This window comes from Balaenoptera acutorostrata, chromosome 4 (assembly GCF_949987535.1).
Source record: "Balaenoptera acutorostrata chromosome 4, mBalAcu1.1, whole genome shotgun sequence".
NCBI lineage: Eukaryota > Metazoa > Chordata > Mammalia > Artiodactyla > Balaenopteridae > Balaenoptera > Balaenoptera acutorostrata.
This window is the reverse complement of record NC_080067.1, coordinates 109,797,671-109,820,649: the sequence shown is the minus strand read 5'-3', so window position 1 is coordinate 109,820,649 and position 22,979 is coordinate 109,797,671. Positions and strand designations below refer to the sequence as shown.

The window sequence follows — 22,979 nt, the reverse complement described above, 5'->3', positions numbered from 1 at the left end:
TCCTCCGTGGCTCCGAAGCTTCCCCCCTCTGCCCCCACAGTCTCTGCCCGCGAAGGGGCTTCCTAGTGTGTGGAAACCTTTCCTCCTTCACAGCTCCCTCCCACTGGTGCAGGTCCCGTCCCTGTTCTTTGTCTCTGTTTTTTCTATTTTCTTTTGCCCTACCCAGGTACATGGAGAGTTTCTTGCCTTTTGGGAGGTCTGAGGTCTTCTGCCAGCGTTCAGTAGGTGTTCTGTAGGAGTTATTCCACGTGTAGATGTATTTCTGATGTATTTGTAGGGAGGAAGGTGATCTCCACATCTTACTCTTCCGCCATCTTGAAGCTCCTCCTGATATATTCTTCACCACTTCTCCCTGGATCAGCAGATGAAAATAATGTTGAAAGTATGGCCTCATCAGAGTTGTGTGTAGATGGAAATATATTTTGACATATGCAGCATGCACGGTTTAGAAAGAATGGATACCACCCCTCAAAAATACTCTGGAAAATAATGTATTGGTAAGTTATGAAAAAGGAACTGTGACAAGTGTTAATTAAAATTTCTTATTAATTTTTCTTTTTCTTTTTTTTTTCTTGGTATACTTAAAAGCAAAGTGTAACCATGTATTTGATTAACAGTAAAACTGTCCATTATTGCAAAGGAGGTTGAAGGCATACCTGTAGATAAAAATCACATCCACCTGTCAATTTTGTTTTAGCCCTGCATGATAAATTGGTGTTCACTGTTACTATTACTGTGTGATATATAGGTTAAATAAAAACTGGATAGTAGTCACTCTTCAATAAATGGATTTGCAGGCAACTTCTTTCTTACGAGTTATTGGGTATATTTTGTAATTGAAATAAATTAAGCCCACAACAGACAGACAGAGAGAGAGAGAGAGAGAAGGAAAGGGAAAAAGCATTTATTGTATAAATTAACACTTGATTTAGCCTTCCATAATAATAAGATGGGAAAAGGTGAAGGTTATTTACAGGATTCTTGAGTAATAAAATCAATAGGTAAGGGCAGATATAAGATAGCATATGGTCAATTGTAGGTACTTAAGACTGAAGAATTATTACTAAATCACTAACTGAGGACCTTGAAGTGTGATGTTGCATTAGATTACGTGTAAGGATCATTTGCTCCATTTTATGACTCTGTCACTTGAAAGATCAGAACTTTCCACCCTGTGGGGCTAAAAGTTTGCCCTGGTTCATGGGACATGTGCCAGCTGGCCAAGATAAATGAAAATCTCTGCTTCCTCAATGAATTTGTGATAATGTATGATCCTTAGTCTACTTTTTAAAGCAAAATTAATTAATGGTGATATGGTACCACCAACGTCTAGGGAACAGAGATGAATGTAAACTACCTGGCAATCTAATACTGAGTTGATAAACACTCATATTCTGGTGCCCAATAAGATTTTGGGCTCTCTAGACTACTAAACCTAATTATTTTTATAGTTCTAAGAAAGTTGGTAGAAAGATAGTATAATTCTTTCCAGAAATCACTTTAATAATGAGTAAAGGATTATATATTGGGAAGGTAGGGGAGAATAAGGAAGGTATATAAAAATTAATTGACTTAAGCTTTTACATGAAACTTAGAGAATACATCTTACTACATTGCCTAAAATGCCCTGCTTGCACAGGCTATTTATTAACACAATATTGCATTTTTCAAATTTATAAATATACACGGGATACAATTTTCAACTGTACTATTTGATCTACAGAAAGTATAACCTATCAATTGAGGAACCCACAAATCTAAGTCTCTAAAGTCTCCAGTATTTAGTTTAATTCTCTTTAATTGTGCTTTCTCCCTCTTACACACACACGGCACGCACACACACAAGATGACAACTGAAATTTATTTCAAATTTAAAAGTCTTTGAATTGAGTACAAATTTGTGCAAAGGCCTTTTTATGAATGTTTCATTTTTTTGGTAATAAATACTAAAGAGTGGGCTGGTTACATCATGTGACATTTAACCTTTTAAGAAAATGCCAAAATGTTTTCCAAAGTGTTTAACACATTTTACATTTCTACCAGCAGTGTATGAGAATTCCACTTTGTTCACATCCCTGCCAATTCTTAGTATGGTCAGCCTTTAAAAATTTTTTGCCATTCTAATAGGTGTATATTTAGTATCTTATTATAGCTTTGATTTGCAATTCCATAAAGCTAATGAAGTGTCTTTTCATGTGCATATTTTCCATCTATATATCTTCTTTTGTGAAGTGTATGTTTAATTATTTTGGCTTCTTTTGGGGGGATTGGAGGAATTTTTTTAAAACCATGGAGTTTTAAGAGTTCTTTACATGTACTCAACACAAGTTTTTCATCAGATATTTGATTTGCAAATATTTTCCCCCAGTCCATGGTTTGCATTTCATTCTCTCTGTAGCATCTTTTGAAGAGGAGACTTTTAAATTTTGATGAAGTCCAATTTGTCAATTTTTTTTTATTGATTGTGCTTTTGCTGTCATATCTAAGAAATCTTTGCCTATTGTAGGGGTTGGAAACCTTTTTTCTTAAAGGGCCAGATAGTAAATAGATTAGGCTTTGTGATCTATAAGTCTCTGCCTCAACTAATCATTTTCCTAGTTACAGTGTGAAAGCAGCCACAGAAAAAAGTATAAATGAATGAATGTGACGGTGTTCCAGTAATTATTTACTGAAATTTAAATTTCATATACTTTTATGTATTACCAAGTAGTATTCTTCTTTTTAAAATTTCTTTAGTCATTTAAATATGTAAAAATATTATTCTTAACTCACACCTCATAGATACGTAGGTAGAAGGTCAAATTTGGCCTGTAGGCTGTAGCTTGCCAACTCCTCTCCTTTTATAGTTTAAGGTTTTTGCAGTAAATCTAATGGTTCATTTAAATTGTTTTTTGTATTCGATACAAAGTCTGGATCAAAGATCATCTTTGGCAAATGGCTAATTGTTTCAGCACTGTTTGTTAAAATGACTGTACTTTCTCCACTAAATTCCCTTTGCAACTTTGTACAGAATGATTTGTGAATACATGTGTCTATTGCTGTACTCCATTCTGTTCCATTGACCTATTTGTTTATCTTAATACAAATACCACATCAACTTGAATTGTCTTGAGATTATTAGTGTTAGTTCTTCAACTTTGTTCTTCTCTTTAAAATTTAATTTATTTAATAAAGATGGAGTTATTGAAGTTATCTCTTCCTTTTTGAGTAAGCTCCTTCACTTGTATCTTTCAAGGGACTTTTTCAGTTCATCTAATTTGTCAAATTTATTATAATAAAATTTTCACAGTATCTTCTTATCTTTCTGATAGTATATAATCTGTAGTAATGTCACTTCTCTTATTTGTGATATAAGTAATTTATGACTTCTTTTCTCACATCATTATGGTTAGAAGTTTTCAATTTTATTGATCTCAAACACATATCTTTTGATTTCATTGATATTTTCCATTCTTTTTTGTTTTCAATTTTGAAGTCAGGTGTGATCTTAAATATTTCCTTTCCTCAGCTTATTTTTAATTTAATCTGCTCTTCTTTTTCAGTTTCCGAGTGCAAGCTGATGCCACTGATTTGAGACTTTTCTTTTTTAATATAGATGCTTAGGGCTGTAAGTTATGTCTATGTACTGTTGTATTGACACTATCCAAATTCTAATATGTTGTGTTTTCATTTGCAATCAGTTGAAATAAGTTATTTCAGTTTATTATTTGGTTTCCACTATTGGGTGATATTTTTCAGAAGTTTTTCTATTATTGCTAATTTAATTCCTCTTTGGTCTCAAACAGAATTTGTTCACTTGAATCTTTTAAAATTTATTCAGACTTGTTTTATGGCCCAAAACATGATCTGTCTTTGTAAAGGTTTGGTGTGAACTTAAAAAGAATATGTATTCTGCCCTTATTGAGTGGCGTGTTCTATTAATGTAAGCTGGTTGGTTGATTGTGTTGGCCAATCATGTTACTGATTTTCTCCACACCTGTTCTTTCAGTTATTGAGAGGTATGTATTAAAATCTCCACCTGCTAATTTGTATTTGCCTTTTTTCCCTTGTACTTCTCCCAGTTTTTCTTCATTGAGCTCTGTCATCATGTGTATATACATATATGATTGTTATGTCCTCTTGGTTAATTGACCCCTTTGTCACTTTGAGATGAACTTCTTTATCCTGTTAATATATTTTTGTTCTGAAATCTCATTTGTCTGGTTTAATATAGTCATTTCAGCTTTCTTTTTTCTAGTTTAGCATATCTTTTTTCATCCTAATATTTTAAATCTATATGTGTTCATATTTAAAGCATGTTTCTTATAAACAGCATACAATTTATCTCTGCTTTTAAATTTAATCTGACAATCCCTGCCTTTATTTGGGCTGTTTAGGCTATTCTTTTTTAAGAAGATTATGGGTAGTTTGGTTTTTGTCATTATCTTGCTATTTGTTTTATCTTTCTCCCTCTGTTCCTTGTTTACTTTGTCTTCTTGTTCTGCTTCCTTTGGATTAATCAATTATTTCTTATGACTCCATTTTATTTCCTAATCAATTCTAACTCTTCATTTTGTTATTCTTGTTTTTTTTTTAAGGATTTACTACATAGATTTTTAACTTATCACAGTCTACCTTTAAAAGATAGTATTCCTGTATAGTATGAGAACCTTATACTTCCTAGTATACTTCTGTTTCTCCTCTCCTAGACATTAAGCTATTGATTTTACACATTTTACTTCTTTACAGATGCTGTAAATCTGATAATATATTATCATTTTAGTTTAAAAATTCAATTATATTTTCAAGAGATTTAAATATTTACAAAAACTTATATAATTACCAGTGTAGTTACCAGTGCTGGTGTCTTCAACTCTTTATGTAAATCTGTGTTTCTATGTAGCATCATTTTCTTTTGGCCTGAAAGCCTGGCAGCAACATTTCTTGTAGTTTAAGTCTCCTGGTGATGAATCCCTCAACTTTGGTTGTCTGAAAAACTGTTTAGTCCACCTTATTTTTGAATGATATTTCGCTGGGTATAGAGTTCTGGGTTGATACTTTTCCCTTTCAGTAGTTTGAAGATATTTTACTCTTTCCCTGTTCTATGATGAGAAATCTGTTGTGCTCTTTATTTCTTTTTACGTGAGGTGAGGTGTCATTTTCCTGTGACTGCTTTTAAGATTGGCTCTATTACTGGTTTTGAACAATTGATTTATGATGTGCCTTGGTGAAGTTTGCTTTGTGTTTCTTATGAGTGGGATTTATTGATCTTAGATCTGTGTGTTTGAAGTTTTCATCAAATTTGGGAAATTTTTAATCATTATATCTTCAAATATTTCTTCCTCCCCATTGGTAGCTCGAATTGCATACATGTTAGGCAAATTGAAGTAGTCCTAGGGTTCATGGATGCTTTTAATGTTTTTTAAATCATTTTTCTCTGTGTTCTTCCTTTTGGGTAGAACTGTTATCATGTGTTCAAGCTCATGAATCTTTTCCATTGTAACATCTCATCTGCTACCAGTCCAATTCAGTGTATTTTCATATCAGGCATCGTATAGTAGTTTTTAATCTCTAGAAGTTTTATTTGAATCCTTTTTATATTGTTTTTATATTTAACTTTTTGAACATATGGAATACAGTTATAATAACTGTCCTAATGTCCATGCCTACTACCTCTTACATCTATAGCAGTTCTCAGTTGATTTTGAGTGATTAATTTTCCTCTTCATTATGAGTTGTATTTTTCTACATGCCTTGTGATTTTTGCTAATTGGATGCCAATCATTGTGAATTTCTCCTTCCTGAGTGCTGAATATTTTTGTATTCCTATAAATATTAATATTCTTGAGCTTTGTTATGGGACACAGTTATGTTATTGGGAAACAGTTTGATCCTTGTGAATTTTGCTTTTAAGATTTGTTATGTGGAATCAGAGCAGTGTTAAATCAAAGGCTGATTATTCCTCACTATTGAGGCAAGCCACTCCTATGTACTCTACCTAATGCCCCATGAATATTGAGGTTTTCCAATTTGGTTGGTGGCAGCAAGCATTTTTGCCAGCCCTGTGGGAGCACCAAACACAATGTGTCCATTACTTTTGGTTAGTTCTTTCCCTGGCCTCGGGAAGTTTCCTCACACATAGGCTGATCTGCTGAAAACTGACGGCACATCTCTCACAGCTGTTCTTTAGCTCCCTTTGTGCAGCTTACTCCTCTCTGGTGTTCTAAGAACTTCAGTCAATCTGGGCTCCTTGGAACTTCAGCTCCACCACCTCAACTCAGGGAGTTTTTTGAGCTCTGGTTTGGGTCACCCTCCTTGTCTTGCAGCCTAGAGAATCTCGGCAATAAGATGTTGCAGTGTAGTACTCATCTCATCCATTTCCCTTTTCTTCAGGATCCCTGTTTTTTTTGCCTGATACTCAGTGACTTGAAAACTGTTGTTTCATATAATTTTGGTTATTTTTCGTGTTTTTTGTTTTTATTGTTTCTTATGGGATGGTAAATCCAGTCCCTGTTACTCCATGTTGGCCAGGAGCCAAGGTTTGAGTTTAGTTACATATTAATTCTCTTAAACATATTTGTTGTGTTTTTAAATTACATATTAAAGGTTCTGAGAAAGACATAGAGGCCTATAAAATAATATGTGCTACAGATTATCTTAAAATTAATAAAAGATATGGGATATATGTCAATTAAATATTATAGAACAGATTTAAACAATATATGATCAACCACTAAATGGACTGTAAAGAGAACAGTTCAACATAATAAGGATTTACTGAGGATTATACATTTAGAGACACCTTCACAGGGAATTGTAGTGGAGGTAAATTTTCTGAGGCTGGCATGAATAATTCGGAGAAAGTCTTTCCATGAAGGTAACGCTATTAAAGGTGTGTTGTATAGAATGATCAAAAGGGAGATAATTTTAAAGCAGAGGGTGGTAAAAGATGATAATATGTTTGAAGAAGCATGTAAATGCCAGCTTTTAGAAACTTTAGGTTTATCTTTTTACATAAAGGCAGCAGTAAACCATTAATTTTTTTTTTAAAGGTTAGCTTTTAAAAAAATTTATTTATTTAGTTATTTATTTATGGTTGTGTTGGGTCTTCATTTCTGTGAGAGGGCTTTCTCCAGTTGCGGCAAGCGGGGGCCACTCTTCATTGAGGTGCGCGGGCCTCTCACTATCGCGGCCTCTCTTGATGCGGAGCACAGGCTCCAGATGCGCAGGCTCAGTAATTGTGGCTCACGGGCCCAGCTGCTCCGCGGCACGTGGAATCTTCCCAGACCAGGGCTTGAACCCAGGTGCCCTGCATTGGCAGGCAGATTCTCAACCACTGCGCCACAAGGGAAGCCCCCATCAATATTTTTGAAATAAGTTTGTAATAGGATGATGAAAGCCATTTTGAACAAGAATAATCAGAATGAAGTGACAAGGAAACAAATATTGGGGGAGAATAGTAAAAAAAACTATTACACTTGTCCAAGTTAAACGAATACATTGGTAATTAGGATAAAAAGAAAAGATCGACAGAAGAAACATTCCACGGCATAAATTGGCAATAGCTGATTGTATTTGGGAAAGAGAAAAGGGAGCATTTCTAAGATGACTGAAATTTAGATAAAAGAGCATAAATAAACCATCAAAAGAAAATGGAACATCAGGACAGCTTAGTCTGGAAAACTAAAACTAAAGTGAACCAAGAAAAAATAATGGTAGAATAATAAAATAATAATAAGTGGAAATATTTATTAAATGTGCACTATGTGCAGGCGCTATGCAAAAGTCTTTACATGAACTACCTCATTTAATCATCATAGCATTGTTATGAGCTTCCATGGTTGTCTGCAATTTAGAAATTAGGATATTAATGTCAGTTTCTTCTGCTGAAGGTGACAGAGAGGTAGTGAATGGGACAGGATTTGAATCTCAATACACCGAGCTTCAGAATCCAGTTTCATGTTCTAGATAATTACTATTAAAATGGTATAGGCATCATTTTATTTTATTTATTTTATTTTTTTAAAGATTTTTTTGATGTGGACCACTTTTTTAAAGTCTTTATTGAATTTGTTACAATATTGCTTCTGTTTTATGTTTTTGGTTTTTGGCTGAGAGGCATGTGGGATCTTAGCTCCCTGACCAGGGATCAAACCCACACCCCCTACATTGGAAGGTGAAGTCTTAACCACTGGACCACCAGGGAAGTCCCAAGGCATCATTTTAAAGAAAAGATGTTGGGCAGGAGTTTGTCTAAGATTGTATATCAAACAGGAAAATAGAATTGATTTGTGCCATATCCAGCTTTAAAGAACAATTTTGATAGTCCTAAGTAACAACCACTCACGGTTTTGCTTACCTACAATCTGAGATAATGTTACTGTGTAACTGAATGTTTTTGTATCGATAACGTCAGCTTTTCTTCTGGACATAAGAAGATTATTTTATTTTTGTTGTCATGTCATGTTTTTGCCCCTAAGCCAAACAAAGAAAGAATTTAAAACGTTAATGCTAGTACTTACCAGGACTTGAACCACAATAGATTTATGTCTTGGGTAATTGTGATTACTTCATTTTGTTTATTATCTAGCTACTCAATAAATCTTCTAATTGACAAGGAACTATTAAAATCTCAAGACCTATAATGTCTTTTCTTTTCTCAATGAATTATTATTTTTTTCTATCAAGGAGGTAGTATTCACTCCAACTTATTTCTTTTTCTGTAATGAAAGAGGTATAGTTAATATCAACATAAACTATTCTTGCAACCCACTTAGCGTTGTCACTATATATAAAGTCGGAAATATTGACAGTGCTACACACATGCATGCACACACTCATGCACAAGCTAAGAAACAGAGACGAAATGGGAAGACCGAATTACTTAGTACCTACCATGTTCCAGACATCATGCCAAACAGTTTTATTTAGATGATCTCATTAAATACTCTCAACAATTATCTACATTGTCTGAAATTTACCCAATGTCACTCATGTAATAAGCTTTGGAGCCAGAATGCAGCCTTCACTGTCTGACTTCAGAGTTCAAGTTTTTAACCATAGTGTCATAATGCTCAGTACTAAGATATACTGAGTCAATATAGTGTCTGCCATTTATTTTAATAAAGGAAATCCTGTGTGGTGAAGCCAATTTTTAAAAAGTGAAATCTCTTAAATAAAATGCACAGCCTATATCTTCTTACCACATTGCCATACCTACTCTCTTGAGACCTCTGAGAATCTCTTTCCTCTCTTTCACTTTTAGGTTATCTCATCTATGAGACCTGGTTATCAAGTGTTATGTTTGCTGTTTCCACATGGTAGCAAAACATGCCTTCAGAACATATGATCCATTCTTTAAATAAATGCGATAGCAAAAAATTTTGATTTCTTTTCAAAAGATGAATTTTACTGTTCATTGTTGTTAAGAATTATCCGTGGTCAAACCTCATGATTAAAATGAATTACCAAATAAAAAAGCCCATTTAGGGTTTAAAAAAAAAAAGCCGTGGATTTAAAGCACTGAGGGAAATTTTCTCATGTGGCTCATAAAATGTCTCTTGTGGCAATGTCAAAAAATAGTTTTCAAAAATGTTTTGAGTTTCAGCCACATTTTAGACTATATGCGCAGCCTTCTCAGTTTTCCACTTTTAAGCTGCCACAATAATTTGGAATGAGGTATTTTTGATAGAAGAAGTTGATAATGTCACTTATAGTAGCAAAATACATATCCAGTCCTAAAAGAGAGAGGTTTTACTAAGCTTACTTTGAACAGAGACTAACACATTACTATATAGAGGGAATTAATAAATGTCCATTTCAATATTAAAATTAGGTTTTATATTAATTAAACTGAGTCACATGATACCTTTATTTACATATTTAAGTACATGGATCTCTCCATGCTTGAAGATGTTTGTTATGGATTCAGCAGCTATATTCGCAGAATAATTTTGGTCATGTGAATTTTGATGTATTGCAGTAAATATAAATTGCAGTGCGAATGGAGAATGGTGTAAATTGAGAGTTAAGCATAAAATACCAAAGGATATTTATTTAGAGTTGAAATCATAATCTCTTCCATTGATTTCCACAAATGGGAATGTACTCTATTTTTTTTTTTTTTTTCTAAGAAGTACAACACAACTGAACATACCCTTGTATGGTAGTCTAGGATATTGTGATATCAGTGTTGATAAGCTCTGTAAACGTAAGTATTTGCAGCTTAGGAAAAATTACCAGGGACGTACGAAACAAATAAAATGTGATGTGGCTATTTTGTAAATACTGACCTTCTTAATTTTGGGTATATTCAAGTAAGTAAAGAAAAATAAAATGTGACTACCTCACAACCTTAGAAAAATTGTAATCACTAGGACCAATGAAAGAATCTAGTCTTCTTGTCCTACTTGGGCAATTTTACTAAATAAACAAATAAATACAACAATTATTTTAACATAAAATAAATTTCTTTGTAAGAGATGGCATAGCATCAGTTTTATTCGTTTTATTTTTAAATCTATAAAATCCCCAATAGTTGTGTCATCGGCAACTGGAATAGCAATCCACTTAGTCCATACACTAAAGTCAATCATATTCATATTGTAATAAATTTATGATGTTAGTAAGTACTAAAATCCTCCTATATGATGACATGTTTTTTCCTGCTTATAGTTCATTTGCATGTTATGGATAATCTTTCTATCTGTTTTGTAACAGTCTCTCTTTATACTTTTATTCTAGTTGATGTAAAGGAACAAAAGGGATTCTAACATTCAGCTTGCTTTGTGGGAGGTAAAAAAGCATTTTATTTAATATCCATTTGAGGAGTTTGACTCTATCTTAACTCAGTACAAGTTGACAATAAGGAACTGAGTAGGTGGAAATGATTAGAGAATTGCAGTCAGGAGCAAAGTGGTGAAAGATATTGTATGTGAATGAAGACTGCCATATGGTATTCATTTCATGTGTGTATCATGGCTGCTTATTTTTCTAATATACTTCTTCCCCATTTGTTTTAAGATATCCAAAAAATCTTCAAAATGTCTTTATATTTTTTGAATTTAAAATCAGAATTGTTCCCTACTAATACTCGCCTGAAGTTTAGCTTTTTCCCAGTGCTCTTTTACCTCTTTTGCTCTGAATGACATTAGAATTTCAAAAACAGCAATAGTATATGGTCCAATAACAGTATTTGTTGCAAGATTATGTAAAGTAGCATTTGAACTTATTATTTTCCCCTTGTTTTGTTTAAACTATAATTCTTGATTTTTAAAATAAGTTTGATTGATGGGATTTTTCCCCTTCACACGCCATATCTTTTTTCTATCTGTAATTGCTATAATTACTCTTTTCTGTCTTTTGTTCACTGTTGTCTTCAAAGCTTCTTTCCAGTACCAGTTTCTTTAAATATTTTCACTTTAATTCAAAAAGGTGATCTTAAAATGCAAACTCTAATATATGGGAAAAAGGAAGGAAGAAAGTAAGGGAGGGAAAAGGGAAGGAAGAAAGTAAGGGAGGGAGAAAGGAAGGAAGGAAAGGAAAAAGGAAGGAAAACAGTGAGGGAGGAAGAGAGGGAAGGAAGGGATCGTTTATTAAATTGGAATAGGTTATTCTACATTTTTTTTAGTCCTATACGTGTGTCTATTAGTATCAGTTCTTTATACAAAAATGTGAAGCAGGCAATTTAGTCCACATTTAAAAGGATATTTGAGATATATTTTGATTATCAGGGAACATCTCAAACAAATAACCATCTCACATTGTTTTTATTAGTTTTTATGATATATTTGGGATCCTAAAAATAAAGCAGCTATTTTTGTTATGGTGTGAAAAAGTGGATTTCTCACATCAGGAAGAAACTGAGCAAGTTTAGTACAGAGAACGTCCTCCCCTCACAAATAGTTCAGATGGTTGTTTGTGCATCTCTGTGTATTTATGTCCCAGTCACCAAGGGGAGTTTAAACTTGCTGTCCCTTCATGTATTTTCTCCAAATAAGAGTAAGAGCTGATCCTTTAAAGATTTAGAATTAGACCTACTTTTTTTTTCCTTGCTGATTTTTGAGCTACTAACCATTTTCTTTTACATTGACAATCTGTTGAAACTCACAACTTAGAGAACTTTAGTCCCTGTAGTATCTCTAACCCCTGCTTTGCTACTCACTTGGGTGCAAATTTCAAGGCCCTTGAGTCTTTGGAACCAGCTGTGGCTTTTGATAAAACTTTCGTCACCAGCCCTTTCACCAGACTTAGTCTTTTAACAACAAACTCCCCATTTCTATCTAGTTCAGTATGAACTATATTTTAGCCTCAATTTTAGCCACTCTTAACTTTCTATCACCTACTCTCAAAAGAGACATGGTGATATTTTTAAGATTAGCCAGTGCAGGTTTCTCCTCTGTTCCATACCCTCCAATAGTTCTCCGATTTATTCAGGATAGAAGCCTTACACAGACTTGGAAGACCATCCATAATTTAACTTTGGGGACTTATTTCCTATTACTGTCCCTATCAGTTCTACCACTCTGGGCATGCTGGCTTTCCTGATGTTCCTGAAATACATCTTCATCCTAGGTTATTTGTCTTGGTTAATTACTAGGCCAGGAACAGTCTTTCCTAGGTATCTGCATGATATATATATACCCTTACTTCCTATAAATGTTTGCTCAAATCCATAAGTTGACTGCTCTTTTCAAAATACTCCCCTCACACACTCCCTTACTTCTTTAACTTCCCAGTTTATTTTTCATTTTTCCATATGAATTATAGTTGTATCTAAAACAAAATATAATATTTATTATATTCGTGATTATCTATTTTCTTTCCCTCTCTCTCTTTTCCTTCCCTTCTGCTTACTATACACTACAGTGTAAACTCCAAGAGGGCAGGGTTCTTTGTTTTGTTTGCTGATGGATCTCATGTACCTTGAAAATTTCATGGAACAGAAATACTTGATGAAGTTATAAATGAAAGTGTTTCCAGCAGTGTCACTAGCTTAATGAGCATCGTAACCTAGTTACGTGATTAGGTTGATGTTGATCTTCTCTCGTCACAAGGACATAAATAGAAGATTATTTATTTTAAGGATTATTTTTCAATTTTATTTCTGACTATTTATTGATTAGCAATTTTCATATAATGCATGACTCTCTCTTGCATCAGGAATCATTTTTAGTGTTAAAGAATTATCCCATGTACACTAGCAGTATTTTCCATTTACTCACACCATTTTCTCATTTTATTCTCTCTTTTTTCTTACTATTATAATTATCTTCCCATTCAGAATATGTATTTCAACCCTTTCTATGATATATGCTTTTCAATGTGATGAACTGTTTACCATAGCATGTGAAAATTGCTCTAGTTAAAAGGAATGTACAAAGGCCAAAAAGGATATTATTTTATATGACAAATCATGCCATCTGTTAATAGAAGACACAGTTAACATGCTGTAACTTTAGTTTTATTCTGTGAAGATTTGTAAGGAAGTTTAAAGTTCATAAGTACAGGCAGAGTTGTTGTGTTTTTGTTTTTGGACCCACCACCATGCAGAGGAAAGAATAGTAGATTAATTTAGGAAATCATAGATTATAAAGTCCTCAGTGCTGCTACTTTCTTATTGTCTGCTATAAATAGGTCACTTCACACCTCTGAAATGTATTCTCTAATGTCTTGTTTACCTCTAAAATTCAGTCATCCTAATATTTCTTTGGGGTTCTTGATTGTTAGAAGAAAGACTACAGTGTGTCTTTTCTGACCCTAGTGTTGGTCACCATTTTTCCTGTTGACCATATCAGCTCCTTGGCGGCTCCCTGTTTCAGATCACTGTTTTCCTGGATTTGCCTCCTTTCTCCTCTCTATGTATGTCCAACCGGATTGCTTCACCCTATTTTACAATGCAGAGAATAACACTTTGTATAAACAGCCTACTTGAATTTTTGCTTATTTTTCAAACAAATTAGCAACAAAATATTAGGTCAAATATTATGTAAATAAGAATAATTTTCATGGAAAACTATATTCCTAGAATGGGAGAGGTGAATGCAAAGATAAGAGACTACTATTGTGTACAGTGAACACTGATGGAATAAATTGGTACACCTTGCCAAATGTAGCTATAGAATAGCTTCGTTCATCATCGTCCTCGTTCTCGTCATTACCAGTGATTTTTGCGTGCTTACTCTGTTCCAGGCAATATTCTAGGTACTCTATATTTAATAATGATTAATCTTAATGATCATAGTATGAGGGAGTTAGCGTTTTGATTCACACTATACAGATGGAAACCTGAGGCAGAGAGAGGTGAAATAATCTGTTTACAGTTACAGAGCTTACAAATGGTGAAGCCAAAATTCTAAGTAAATGGGCTTAAAAGCCCATTTTCTTAATTACTATACTATTTTGATTTTATCCTACCCATTAAACTATGGGCAGGGAATTTAGTCCACCTTAAGACAATTAACTCTATTGGAATCATCATGAGAGCAAAAGTAGAGGGTGTTAGGTGACACCATGAATATCTGTGGTTAGAACAGAATTCACGTTAGCAGTGGCTTCCAGAACACTTAATTTTCCTATTTCAACCATCTTAACAAAATATCCTAGAAAGTCCTGAATGACAAATTATAGCTGTATTTTGGGTCAGACCTTTGGGAAACAAAGATATGGGCTGTATAATGGCAGTAAAATTAATGATATAAAACTCAGGTCTGATAGATTGTAAGACTCCCTGGCTTTTCCTGGTCAGTTCTCCTAAGCTCAGTCTAGCCATCCATTCATAGCAAATTGTGAGTAATCGTCAGAAAAGCCCTGTGGGTTTGGGTCTGTTTGGTCCTGACCTTGCTGTGGTTTGGCTAGGCTGAAAGCTGAGAGTAAAAAGCTGTGTCTTCCACTACTTGTCAAGGGATACTTGCCAACTGTGAAGTTGGTCCTTTTGAATTTGACGTAATCCTTTCTAGAGGAGGCACTGTTCAGGGCTTCTTTGGTTCGGAAGGCAGAAATAAGTCTCAGAATTGAAAACTTCTCAAATTAAATTAGTTGTCTGTTCTTCTCACATTTCAAAACATTAGATCTATACTTGTAATTTCCAATTTCAGGGAACAATAATTTGGCATTAAATTTTACAATAATATATGTATACTGGTGTAAGGGACTACTTTTTCCTAGGTTTCAGGAAGTTTGATGAATTCCAGTTCCCCTAATTTATTGTCTATAGCATAAGTTTCTAGTCTCTTTCTCTATGTGTATATTGTACCTGAGATTGTTTAAACCTCGATAAACCAAAATAATAGAAATAATAATGATAACAACAAATAATAAGCTAACATAAGCATGGAAATCAAAAAATCCTTAGGTCTCTTGAACAAGTTTAAGAAGGGAACAGAGAGAATTCTTAGTAACCAACATCCCTGAGCAGTTTTGGGATAGCCTTGGAATTTTCAAATGCAGAATCCCTGACTCAAAGAACTGTGAATTGCTAAATCTAGTGAGTAGAAAGAAAGCAAAAGTCACGGCATAAATTACTAGGAAAATAGAAGTCGGAAGGTATACAAAAGGTAAAGATTTTAATTATTCAGTTGGTAGTATTAATAGACTAATTAAGAACATGGAAAAACTCAGAAGGTTAATCATATAAAAATATTGTTTTAAGTAGGACACAAATATAGTTACTAAAATAGTAACTGTACTTTACGTGTGTCAGATTAGGGAACCTCTTGTTTTGATTGTTTGCTTGTTTTAACTTTCTTTCATTTACTTCCCAAATTTCCTTTATATGGTAAGTTGAATCACATAAGATAAATGGAATTTAACAGCAAAATGTGATATACGACAGCATTTAGCAGTTTTAGAATTTAAAATTGACTCCATAGAGTGTAATAATTAAAAGAATATTGATTGTTTGAATCATCTAGTGAAGTCTTGGTAATTTTTAATGTTTTTTTACCTCGGTGAAGCCACCATTAAGTATTTGTTGAGTGCACTTTGTGTGTTTGGCCCTGTGTTACATTGTGCGAATTAAAAGGAAGAAGGATCATATAGCGGAAGTTCCTTTTATCAGATATAACTGCACAAGGTTAAAGATAAAACCTACCCTTAAAAAGCATCAAGTAACAAAATCATACACAAGTAAAACTAAACTGCATGGTACAATCAATTTGTAAATATGTAAAAAAAGAGAAAGAGAGGTTAGAGAAGAGGATCAGTGCCAACTGTGATTGTCAAAGATGAGAACTAAGCAGGAGCTTAAAAGATGAAGCTGGCTATAACTTAGAGTAGAGGAGGAGGCATGCAATGGAAAAAAAATAAGATTTGGGCCATAGGGAGCAACTGAGTATGTTGAAGTGAAGGTTATACTAAGAATCCGGACCAGAGTAGTGGAAGCTAAGTTGGAATAAGCCAAAAGGGAGAAATTATTTATGGAGTATAGCTAAGGGGAGATACTTGAATTTTTCTAATAATTTGCACTACATATTTTGAGCAGAGAAATGACATTCATCTCAGCAAATATTATGAACCATCGCCTACATTATAGTTGGTTATAAATGATAAGAGTGGGGTGTTGAGATTTGTGGAGTGGTGAAGAGATTTGTGTAAAAGGAGCTGCGAAGTGCAACTTGAATGAAACAGTAATCCTTTGTGTGTAGTACTAAATTAATTAACTTAGAAGATTAATATTGAATGCAGAGGTAAAATAGATTAAAGAGCAAAGGCAATGGATTCAGGAAGACATTTGATCTTTTTTCAGACTACCTTTTCAATATGAGTAGTCACTCCTTCTTAACCACATTATTTACAAGGCAAACAGAGGAAGATCCTTAGAAATATTCAAGAAGTCGGGTAGTAAAAAGAGAGAGTGGTGTCTCAGTAGCCAGCATTTTGAAAGCTTTGGGTAGTGAAAGCATCAAATGTTGCTTAATAGGTCAAGCAATCTGCTAGGAAGTAAAGAAAAAGCACCTTTATATTTAACCATTGGAAGTTAGTCTTGACATTTATGCCAGTGGTTTCACTGAATTGGTAGTTGGAGAATGAATGGATATAAGAAAGTAGAAAAAAGAGGATAGAATATGCTTTCCACAATTGTTTTGGGTATAAAAAATTAAAATTGCATTTGCATTTTGTCATGGAGAAGGTGACTAGGAGAGCTTATTGTTTTATTTGCTTTGTTTAGGAACGTAGTGTCTTGAGCTTGTCTATAAACCATTGGAGGAGAGACTAATAATATGAGACATCATAATTAATAGGGTCAAAAATAGGAGAAATGAAGAGAATCAGGAGTGCAGGAGATAGTATGGGGGAGGGAAGAAATAAGTTTTAGTTTCAGACTCTCAAAGTCATGATATTTTCTGATTATTGCCAGGCATTTCAACTTCCTGATACATGTGTGTGCACATGCACACATACACACAGACACACACAGAGCCCCATATCTATCTGAACCTTTATTAGCCTATTCCATATATTCACACACCAGAGCACTAAACATAGGGAGCTTAGTCTTTACTGCTGTTTTTATTATTATTTTAGTTTATTTATTTGATAGCCTTCAAATAGGAATATTTTTAGTTTCACTGCCAAATGTGTTCCCTGGGTCAATAGTAATTTAACTCAAATTCCTAAATGTTCAAGAAAAATGTTTTTAATAGATAACTGAATACAGGTTTAAACACCTTGAGGGATATTTGAGTCTGTCCTTCCTTTTTTCTTTCTACATGATAAAATGCCTCCCCCAAAATATACTCTGTTTCATAATGTCACTCTCATATCCTGTGGTTTTTGTCAAAGTTACAAATCTTGTGAATTAAAGCTCAGGAGAAAACTGGATTCATTACTTCAGAATCAAGATTCTTATAGTCAGTCAAATCTCTGATGGAAAACCCGCAGGGTGATCTTCACATGCCTTTAAACTCTCTGTTCTAAGGGGAAAGTGGCACAATTTCTAAAATGTTCACTGACTGTCTCTCAGTATAGTTTTTAATGAGCTGATACCTGTACACCCCTCTGAGCAGTTCAAATCAGGGTTCTTTATATATAAAGTAGACATATAAAAGTAAAAGACAAGTAAGTAAAAAGCATAGTAGATCATGTGAGTACTAATTTTAAGAGATACAAAAAAAATACAATCTAATAACTTTAAAAAAAAAAAGAAATTGAAGACTTTATCACAATTGTCCTTATACATGCTCTGAATAATGACAGACTGCTCTGGAAAAGTCATGAAATGCTTTCCTAAAAAGTGTTAGTAGTCATACAGTGTTTCTAAGGTGTATGTTCTTAATGATAAATAGGTTGACTGAAAAATCACTTTAATTAAGGAGACAAAGTTTAAATTATTTAGCTCCTCTCTTTCTTGATATAGATTGCTTTTTCACATTTTTTTCATACTCTGGATCTTACTGCACTCGCCAAATACCTCATTTATTCAGCTCTTCAAAAGACAAGAACACATTCTGCAATGTAAATACCTATTAATTAGTAATGAATCCCTGGAAGTCAATACATAAAGTAAATCTCCCAATAATGCATCACTGTTATGTCTTGTCAGCTGTTTGAATATAATTTGTTGGGATGCTGGTGTTTTATGACCAATACATAAAGTATCAACAATAGTGAAAAGCAAATTTTAGTTTCTGGAGATGCCTTAGTCAGCCTGTAATTTTTTTTTGTTGTTTTCAGTGTTTTACACAGAGTGATTTGCAGCAGTCTCTGGACCCAAAATGCCTGGGTTCTTATCCAGACTCTATCATTTCCTATCTAGTTACTTCACTTCTCTGGCACTTGGTTTTCTCATCAATGTAACAGAGCTCATAATAATAATGATATAAAGGATTGTAGTGAATATTAAATAAAACATCAGGGAGATACCTGGCATATAGTAAGCAGCCTACGAAAGGTCGCTGCTATTATTTAACAGTTTCTTTTTTTTCACATGAAAAAAATACATAATACATAATAATCCTCCTTATGTTACAAAAAGAGAAATAAAGTATGTTTTAGATTCTGGATTCCAAAAAGAAAAAGTATAAAATGAAAGAATTTAACTTCAACACATTTCCTTTTGTTCTCCTAGCTGCTAACCTTGACAAAGGAGTGCTGACATTTTGGAGAAATGGACTTTTTTGGTGAATGTTACCATTTCTTTGTTCTGGTTTTTGACATTTACTGTTTCAACCAACAATCTAAGTGAAACCATACAAACATTGGTGTCCAAGATGGGACAAAAGGTGATATTGTGATTTGAGTAATAGAGAAGGATTTGAAAATTCAGCATTTTGTTTCCAGGTATATCACTGACTGAGTCTGGAAAGAAGCAAATTATAATCAAAATTGAGTCAAGACATTTTCAGAATTTTTAGATGTGCTCAAGTTTAACATTCTCTTCAGTGGTAGCCAAAGGACACCATGGATTCAGGCGAGTCATGGTCCAAGCCATCAACTGTCTTTTAAAATTCACGTTGATTACTCTGGTTTAGTGAATATGGTTTGTCTTTCTTCAGCAAATGCCAGCTCTGGAATAGTTATTAAGGGTCTATGTCATTAATACTTCCAAGGGGCTCTTTGACCTCAGAGCACCCTTCCTTGGTAGAGGCACTTGTATTTTCAACACTTCATAGCTGGCAACATGATGTGGAATGTTTCCATCCATGTCTGAAAAATATTCTGGGATTTGTTGTCTGACGTGAAACCCCCAAGAATACTGAAGATTGCTTTGGGGATGGTGCAACTTAGGCACGATTTTGTTGGAAAAGAGGGACACCAAAAATGAAAAGAAAATCCTAAAGTAAATTAAATAGTAATTCAAGACATAGAAGTGGTGGCATGGAACCTATGTGGTACCTCAGTTTTCCCTGGTCGCACATTCCCCCACAAATGTTTTCTGGTGTTACTTCTTTCAAGCCTTTTGGGCACATATATTTGTGACCTCTGGTAATATAAAATGAACATGTAATGTTACTCTTTGCTGAAGGACTTAAAAAACATAAAGGTTATAATAACACCTATCATGTATTTTATTCATAAATGTCACAAACTCTTAAGAAAATTTCTGTGAATTTGGGGAGGGTGTTTGCAAGAGATAACCTAAAATGTGAGAGTTCATTCACAGTTATGCAATCACTGGGTTTTTTTTTTTTTTCATACTTTCCTTAAGATTTTCTACATAGACAATCATACAATATGTGAATAAAGACAGTTTTAAGTATTCCTTTCTAATCTTACCTTTCTTTAATTTTGTCAATTTTTTCCTCATGTTTTTCTGCTATAGTTTTAGGTTGAGATGCATTTATAGGTGTATTTCTTCCCACTGTGTTTATGTTTTTACTATGTCCCTCTTTACGTCTAATGGCATTCATTTCCTTAAAGTCTGTTTTGTCTGACGTTAATACAGCTACTCCAATTCTCTTATGCTACTATTTACCTGGTATAACTTCGTCTATCTTTTCACTTCCAACCTAATTTTAGTTTTGAATTTAAAGTGGATTTCTTATAGATAGCCTTTAACTGAATCTTGCTTTTTGACCTAATCTGACAGACTGCTATAGGTTTGGAATGTTTTAGTTCCTTCACAACTAATGTAAGAGTTAATATGTTTGGATTTAGTGTGCCATTTGATATTTGTTATCTGTTTGTCTGAATACTTTTTTTGTCCTTTTGTTTCTCCTTTAATCTTTTCTGGTTTTGTTATACTGTTAGTTTAACACAATAGCTAATATATCATTTTGATTCCTCTATTGACTTTTTTTTTTTTTTTTAAAAAGGAAGCAAGTTTTGTTTATTTATTTATTTATTTATTTTTTATTTATTTTTATGGCTGTGTTGGGTCTTCATTTCTCTAGTTGCGGCAAGCGGGGGCCACTCTTCATCGCGGTGCGCGGGCCTCTCACTATCGCGGCCTCTCTTGTTGCGGAGCACAGGCTCCAGACGTGCAGGCTCAGTAGTTGTGGCTCACGGGCCTAGCTGCTCCGTGGCATGTGGGATCTTCCCAGACCAGGGCTGGAACCCGTGTCCCCTGCATTGGCAGGCAGATTCTCAACCACTGCGCCACCAGGGAAGCCCCTCTATTGACTTTTAAACAACACTTCTTTGTGTTACTTTTTGGTTTCTGTAGGGATTTCAGGGTACATCTCTCACTTACCAAAACCTACTTCAGATTGGTCCTGAAGTAATTCTGGTAAATATTTTTTAAAAGTTTTATAAGTATAGTTTTCCTTGTCCCCTATGCCATTGTTGTTATATATATTATATCATATATGTCTTAAAATCAAATACAGAGTCTCATATTTACTTTAACCACTCATGTAACTTTTAAATAACTTAAGAAAAGATACATTAGTGAATAGTAACAGAATGGGAAAAAAGCAAAAATTATGAGACTTTCACTCTGTTATACTTGCCATTTCAGTTTCTAAATACCACATATTGTTCAAAGCTGTCATCAGTAAAATAAAATGGCATATTCTCTTCTTATCGTGGGAGGCATATAATTTCTGTAAGGTAAACTATTCTTGTAGGAATTCCAAATTTGATGTTATTGTGGTATCAACTTAGAATTGAGCTAATTATACTAGTTGTTTGATATTGTATGTGCACACACACACACGAGACAAATATACTCTTAAGAATTAACATTTCATATTGCTTCTCATTTTACTAAGCATTTCAACATGCCTTTCCCCATGTGGTTATATTTGAGGGATCTACTGTTACAGAATATTATATGTGAGTTAACTATGTTCTGAGAGGCTGTTTTCTCTGCCACACATTATATAGTCAGATTTCAATTTTTGTCAAATTTAGTCGCCTCCTTCACCATAAAAGTAGCAGCACATGGTTAAATCAATTTTTTGAACCTATGTAAAAGGCTACATTCCTAATTTTTAAAGTAGTTTCTTATCAATATTTTTTGGTTTTGTTTTGTTTTATGGTGACACTCAAAGTATGTGACTAATTTTCTATGTTAACTATGGGCCATGAGTATCACTTAGGGGTGAATAAGATATTTTCTTCAAACAATGGGAGATCTTTAATATAGTGAGAATCAATGCTGATGTAATGCAAAACAATTTATGATGTGTTTATCAAAGATCCAAAGCACACTGATTGAAGAGTGAAAGCTCCTGGAAATAAATTATGAAAGGACACAAACGAAGACACACATTTTCATGACTGTGCCTCATTTCCAGAGCCTGATGATAGTCCTGCTGTTCTCAGCATGCTACCCAATGATGACCTCATCGGTAACATAAGAGGCATTCAGCTATCTGGCACCTAGATGGCAGCCTACAAAATATAAACACATTGCCTTCAAATGGACCATAAAGCCTGACTAAAATCTACAAATTAGTAATAGGAATACCTGTTATATCATTACATCATTTGGGTATACCCAGCAAATTACTCCCTGATGTATATATTTGGAAAAAAAAATTTTTATATGTGTGTGTGTAAAAACTTGTTCTTATTTTACTTTATGTTTTCTAAAATGTAATGTCTTATAACAAGAGAGTATACCAACAAAGGTGGACCTGACAAGGACAGCACTGAAGAGCATATGCTTTGATTGTGTCCTCCGTATTCCATAAAGAGACGTTTGGAATAAGAGCTACAGTTCAGAACCCAGTGGACGTAAACACTTCAGTGCACCTTCAGGAATTAATCAAAGCTTTTCTGTCCTGTGGAAGATAGAGACTCGCATAAATGCATTACCATTGATCTGTTTTAGCAATGACATTTGATCTTGCTTTAGGAGAATCTTTCCTAAGGTTGAATGAATATCACTATATCTTTCGCTTTAGGTTGCTTGAAACCTGTGAGGAGAATTTTCTTTAAAAAAAAAAAATGCAGTGTTGTCATCTTAACCGTCTAACTTTAGCAGTTCAGGCAGAGTTCCTTTTCTTCAGGCGTTGTACGGGATCCGCCTCACAAACAGTTTCATGGAGAGAAGTCAGTGATGCTAAGATGGTAGGTGCCAGCAAGTCTAGTTGTGATAGATGAAGCGTGGTTTC

At 34.0% G+C, this 22,979-nt stretch overlaps 1 protein-coding gene across 3 annotated transcripts in view; it reads left to right on the top strand.

Moving 5' to 3' along the window:
- EPHA3 (EPH receptor A3) overlaps nt 1–22,979 on the top strand; it is a 365,584-nt gene that overhangs the window by 191,062 nt on the left and 151,543 nt on the right. The window lies entirely within an intron of this gene.